Below are 7,102 nucleotides of genomic sequence, written 5' to 3'. Positions count from 1 at the left end.
CTTTACTTATTTTAATTTTAAAAGTGGGTTGTGTATAAGTCTGTGGTTTGAGTGAAAAATAAAAATCGTGTTCAAGTGAGTCTAAAAAGCAAGGCAAAAACTGTAAAAACACAGCATATCTTTTCCACAGGACAGAATATGTCCAGTTCTTCAAAAGGAAAATACGTGGAAATCTCCTTAAGGAGGAATCACTATACCATTACAGGGTATATGATCTTTAGAGCTGCAAAGCTAAAACCTCCTAGGCCTTTGTGCATTTAATCATATTCAGAACTCACCACAACTGTATCTGTCCCTTCCAGCCTGATGTCCAGCTGATCTAGCTGGTAACATGAGCTGCTAAGGAGTTCCAATGAGCGGCCAAGCTCCACACAAAACAAATATCAGTGCATTGCCTCATGAGCAAGTGTGAGAAAACATATGAGAGCCACAAACAACAGGGAACTGGCCTGAGGCAGTTCAGCTTGTTAGCAGAGAGTGGAACAGCCCTGAAACAGATGTAACCAACACCCTTCATCTGTAATCACTGTACAGTTCTCATGTCAGGAGAGTTTGGGCGATATGAGGATCTCAACTGCTGACTATGTCCAGTCCATGAGAAAACAGAAGATGCAGCAAACCTCCAAGCGTAGCTTGGCTTGATGGTCCAGCAAGTTAGTGTTATACTGGAGAGACACTTGCTTTCCAGCTACTGATCTTTGTTCCACTTTAAAAAAAAAAAAAAAAATGACAGGTGGGGATTAGTGTAGCTAGCCAATATGCTTAATCTCTGGAGAGCAGGAAACATTTTATGCCACTCAACAGGAGGCTTTACAGATGCTAGAGGTCAAATTCACAATGATATCTGGAAGCCTAAATCCTGTAGGGGTACTTGGCTTCCCTTCGGCCTTGATGGGAATTCAGCCACTTAAATACCTTTGGGAAACTGAACCTAGACAGCTGACGCTTAAACAATTTCTTGGGGAGTTACTTCTTGAGCTGTTCCCAAGTTTCAAGAATCCCTACTTCAGTTATCAAGCTGGGGGGTGAAGCGGGGGAGGCGGGGGACACGACAGATTATCAGTATTTACGTAGTGAGTCAGTAATTCTGCAAGTAGCAAGACTGCTACCTGCTGAAGAAAAAGGCAAGCTTGTACTTCTAAGCGTAACATTGGCCTTTCCCCCTTAACTGCACAGCTGGGAAGCTGTTTAGTGAGTGATATACCTGCAGTCACAGACCCTGGGAGTCTAATACCCCATTCATTCTGTTTAGCTGGAATGGTATTGGAGAAACTGAATTTCATATCAGATCTGTCAATGATTCCACAACACCGGCATTTTTCCACATTTATTAGTACAGTGCCTCTCTCATATACCACAGGAATTACTTAAAAATGTTTGCTATGTCATCTCACCTGCAGGAAAAAAATGAGCCCTGGCTTTCATTTTGAAATGAGGATGTCCAATATGTGTCAAAACCTGTTGCCTCTTTTATTAATTCCTTCCTATAAGTATTTCAACAACCATGGTTTAAATTAAAATTCAAGAGTGAAACAACTTAGAATAAGGTATCACCAAGTACCTGCAAGGACGCTGTCCCTTTAAGGCCTTGCAGTCAGCCCCAATTAACATTCCAGTTTTATTGCATGTACCTGGTCTGAAGAGAGTTGGTAGCCACTGGGTGTAGCATAAATTGTTGGCCTTCAGCAAAATGAACAGCTGAAACGCACACAGTACCTGACCATGCTTGTTAGGCTATTTGCTCCTTTAATCACCCGCTGCACTCGTGAATGCCTGCCATTCAATTATCTTCAAAACCTTCATCATGTCACTAGACAATAAAACGTGACGAGACAGGTATAACTGTGTTAAGGTCATCTGATATCTAGAAGTGTCTCATTATTCCCTTCAATGATTAGCTACAACTACTGCTTTAATCCAAGTATTTTAAGGCCATAACTAGATGTTTCAAATATTCACCATGGGATACCTTATGAAGTGGACAAGGGTTTGTGGAAGAAAGACCAGTGCTTCCCAGCTGACTGTCCCCAGAGCAGCAGCAGCTCCAGAGAGGGTGCTCCCAAAAATGTTTTGACCCCCGGTTTGTTCCTAAGACACAGCACTCGTTAGCCTAAGGGTAGGCAGCCTGCATCTTGCCTGCACCGATTGCAAGTGATATGAGACCTTTTAGGAAGGATCCATGTGCAAGACAGACCTTGAGTCATCTTTCTTGCCCTAAATCACTCCAGGCAGGTCCAATGGGATAGCTGGAGGCCAGAGATTAATTCAAAGAACTCAAACATCTCCCGCAGGAGGTGCTACAGAAGCCACCAGATGGTTGCACCTGTGTATGCAGGTTATGTTGGCCCCAAGGAAGTAATGTTACCCCTCTCTGGTAACACAGGCACGCCTGGCTGCAAAGTTACTGCAATTTCTGTATTTCAGTTGAAAATCTGTAACTAGATTTAAGATTGTGATCCTATGCAGTCCTATCCTAACAGATCCCCTTCAACCAGTTTAGGACCAGGACAGGCTTTTGTTGCTGATGCCTGAAAGCAAGTTGCAAGAGTTAGAACCAATAAAAGATTACCTAATCCCACGTTCCTCAGGTCTGGATAAATTAGGTAGCTCCCCAAATTCAAATTCTTTGTTTCCTTCAGGCCACCCCATGTATGGTGAGCAATGGGCAATGGAGAGTTCCCTCCAAGAAGAGAGTCCTACAGCCAAGCAGAGACGAAGGAGGCAAGGCTGGTGGGGCAGTAGGAATGCTGACTGTCAAGGAGCAGGCAGGACAGACCCAGGGTTTAATGTTTCTCAGTAAATCTGAATTACATCCAGGATCAAACTAAGGCTGCCTCTCTCCCTTTCACCCTGCCCAACACAAGTCAAACTCTGGTGAAGGGGAGAATTTATTCTAGTTTTGGAGTTCAAAGGCAAGAGACACATTTCACAGCAGTGCTGCAGGAGGTGGCAATAATACCTGCATAAAGTAGTAAACAAGAACAGCCAGCCAGTGGGGAAAAGGCAGTTTTACAGGCACATTGCCAATCAAAACCTCTCTCCCACTGTGGCTCGGAGTGGCCCCAGTATTCACTCTGCCTTCCACATTGCATTCAATGTGACAAACTAATAACCACAGCTGGCACTGCCGCTGGCAAAGTCAGCAGTTACCTCAAGCAGATGACTGGTAGGAACAGCAAAATAGCTTTTGTGTTACCTACCAGCAGAGCCCTGGAAAGTCAAGTAACGGGATGTGGCAGATGTCCTACCCCAGTGGTGCGTGAGTAGCAAGCCTGGCTCTCCAGGACTCACCTCCATTCCAGCCCTTCCTTCGTCCTTCCCCATCCAGCAGCAGGACGAGCCCAGTCCTCCAACCTTGGGGCTGCAAAATTAAATCCTGCCTGCACTGCTGAGAAGCTCTGAGCTGGCCCTGCAGACAACGTGGCTCGTTGCAAGAGAATGAGTTGCCAATTTTGTTTCTTGTGGTAAAATGAAACTTATTTAAATAAAATCCTGATTAAGACAGGAAGCCATGGACTTGATTCACAGCAGGGAAAGCTGAAAACTGTGCTACATGCCGTTAAATTACCAATTTCTACCATTTTATTTTTAATGCAGAGTGCTGTTTCTTTGAACTGGGAGCAACACGGCATGCATATCATTTTGGATAATGTGTATGCAAGGTCACTTGCTTCATTTGATGCTATTGAGCCCGAAGAAAGAAGCATGGGGAGCTTTTTCCTCTCCAGTTGGGGAGTGTCTTTTGATATGTGGAAGTCCATGACCCTACAGCAGCGAAAGATCTGTCCCAATGTGCAAATGGTAAAGCAAGGTGGCCCACCCCACCATTAGGATCATGCAGCTTTCACCAGCCATTGTCCTATGGCAGGGAAGCATCAATGAAGTAAAACAAACTTTGTAGCTCTCTCCTCTATTCCTCCCATCATTGCTTTCTGCCTCAGTGACAGAGGACCTGTTACACATACCAGGTACATCGGGCAAAATTTTAAATAGGCACACATTAAGATAGCCTATAACAATGCACCAAAATTTTAACTTAATGCTAACTGTGAATAATTTGGCTCATTTTGGCCATATTTCCTTCTAAATCTTATTCAGCTAATCATCAGCTTTTCCATTGCCTGGCTATGACTGTTCTCATGTTAGTCCATGCAGCTTTGTTGTAGCTGATCATTTCAGATCATTTCCTTTTCCTATTGGGATAAGCATGTGAGCAATCCTGAACCAAATACTCAAGTGTACTTCATACGGGTAGTTTTATGTAGAGACAGGAACACAAGAACTTCCTTGTGTTCTTGTCCACAAGAACAGGAACAACAAAGAAGATGCAGTTACTGGAATTCATATTTGTTCATCCTTTGAACTCTTTTCCTAGACCTTCTTGAAAAAAATGTATTATCTCCCATCAGCTAGCCTAGCTATGAGGTTGGGGCACTGTATCGGCTTACATCACCTGAGAACCTGGTCCTTTTTGCATGCAGCTATGGCAGAAAGTCAGAGAAAATGTGTCCAATACCTAAAGGATTTGTATTTGCCCACAGATCAGAGGAATGTGTCATATATATTAACCACCATAACTGTTCTGTTTGTTTTCAGTACCCAGACAGAGAATTAATGGCATTGATTTTTAGGTATCTACATTTCAGATGAGGGTGCATTGCACAACACAGATGAGCTTGCATCATTGTGAGGATGAGCACTCAGCCATTCTAGAGCATCCCTTTGAAACTCATCCCTGGCCTCCTATAATTACAAAAGCTTATATATGTAGCTGTATCCTATAATAACAATTTTTAGTGAAACCAGCTTCCATCAGCAATGCCCTGTTTTAAGGGATCCAGCCATGTCAGTAACATTCCCTTCCTCTGCAGAGCTACGAGGGGGCAGTGATAGCCCACTGTCACTATTCTGCTGCAATTCCACTTTAGGCTGTGATGGAGAACACTCAGCCCTTGCAACTGCTGCCAGGATAAGCTTTCTTGTTTCAATCATGTTAGGTCTTCCAGCAGTTATACCCGGGGTTGCCTGAACAGCACTGATAACATGCCAGAGAAATCTAAGGCAAGTAAATTAAGAAGTCCTGTGCTGAAACTCTTCCTGCTTATCAAGGGGGTTTTTAACTGGAATTTGGAAAGTATCTGTATGTTCCTTCTCTGGTGCATGGCATTGTTACCTGCACACACCGCAGCCCCTATCTCCAAGCAATCTTACATAGCTGTTAGTGCAAAATGCCATTTATTCTATACCGTGAATGCTCAGGTAGCATGCAGCTATCTGTCCATCACTACCTAGGAAACCTCTTTCTCACCAAAATGTTCCCCCTCTTGTGTGAGATAAGCAGAGATGGAGGGATGAGAACAAAAAGCTGATCTAGGAAAGCAGAGAGGGTGAGGTTAAGAAGACAGGTGAGCTTGCCAATTCGTTGATCTGTTAGCCCTAAGGCCAATAGGGCATTGCTAAGACTCCAGGTCCTACTAGACACCTGGATGCAGGTCACTGCTTAATAAGAAAAGCTGTTTTCAGCTACGTTGTGGCTTCTTCACCGCAAGCATCAGTATAGTAGCAGCAGTGGGTATGAGTGGCTTATTTCAACTTCAGTTATTTAGTTTCTGTGGCCAGGTGTTTAGCCGTGATGAAGCTTGTGCTTGCTCTATGTGGACTTTCTGTATGGTCCTCTGAGTCCCCTGGACGGTCTGGAGGGTACTTAGTTTCCAAAGCAGGCCACAATCAAATTCATGCAACTCAGCATAGTAAGGCTTACTGAATTCTTTGTCATAGCAGTCCTTCAGCGGGACCCTGAAGCTCTAACTGACTCCCAGCTATGGACTGTTCATATGTCACTACTGAGGCTCGTATCACAATAAGAAGGCATTGGAGAGTTTATTCATTATATGTAATTAAGATGTTGGTTCATCATGACACCCAGAATGAGCATTAGAGCAAAGACACTTTGCTAAATCTGTAGCAGTTTTCCAAGCCATCAAGATATCAGTTTGATTGACAGATCAGATAATCTCTTTAGTAATCTTCTGAATTCTAAACACAGAAACCTGTAACTCATCATCAGATAAGAATATGCTGTGGTTATACTCTACAGTAATGGAGAACAGAGTTTCAGTTGTCTGGGTTTATCCACTCACTGTTTGCATAAGGTTCTTAGAGCATCTTAGAGTACAGTATGATTTGTAACTACTAATATCAGGCATATTTATTAATGTCAATGACACATTCTTGCAGAGGTTCGGCTTTTTTTTTTTTTTTTACAAGGCACTAATGATGTAATAAAGATTAATTAGTGTAAGTTATAGTGTCTGAAGTGTATACCTTCAAGCTGTTAAATGTGTCAATGGAGATCCATTATGACAATGGGCGTATTATTCTCAATAGGGATCGCTCTATTTGCCAGTATGAGATGTGTGCTTGTTATTAAGACAAAACCAGTGAGAAGAGCCCAGATTTGAATGCAGCTGAAATAAAAGCCTTGATTTACACAGCATGATAAGCCTTAATTTTGTAAACACTATTACTTTGCTTTCATTACATATTCCTGCTGGTATTATTTCATGGCATCAGCTATTTTACGGGCTTTTATTTGTCATCATACAAAATCAGGCTAACAGAACATGCTTAGAACTTCACAGCTTAAAAAACAAAATCAACTTGGTGATTTATGAAGGATAATTATTTTAATTTTAAATAGAATCTGTGTATCCTTATCAGTATCTGCCCAGGTCGAGATGACCCATCAGATGAAAAAGATTGAAGTTCACTGAATTTCTGCAGCCACCACCACGCAAGGGAGTGTTGTAGCTAACAACACATCCGTATGCTTGGACATCCCGTAGTCCAGTTAAGCAGGCATCCACCCACTACTTCATGGGAGAGGGGTGGTTACCCCTGCAAAGCCCAAATCCATCTCTGTCCATAGATCCATATTGACAATTGACATATATTCCCACCATCTCTTCATTCAACCACCTCTTTAAATTGTTAGAAGATTTAAACTGATTTTGAGGCTATTATCAACATATTTTAAAATAAACATGAAATGCACCAGTAGGATATTTGATGCTAACTTACCAGTAGCAAATGCGTTGCTTGG

The sequence above is a fragment of the Falco naumanni genome, chromosome 4 (assembly GCF_017639655.2).
Source record: "Falco naumanni isolate bFalNau1 chromosome 4, bFalNau1.pat, whole genome shotgun sequence".
In the NCBI taxonomy this organism is placed as follows: domain Eukaryota; kingdom Metazoa; phylum Chordata; class Aves; order Falconiformes; family Falconidae; genus Falco; species Falco naumanni.
This window is presented reverse-complemented; position numbering follows the sequence as displayed.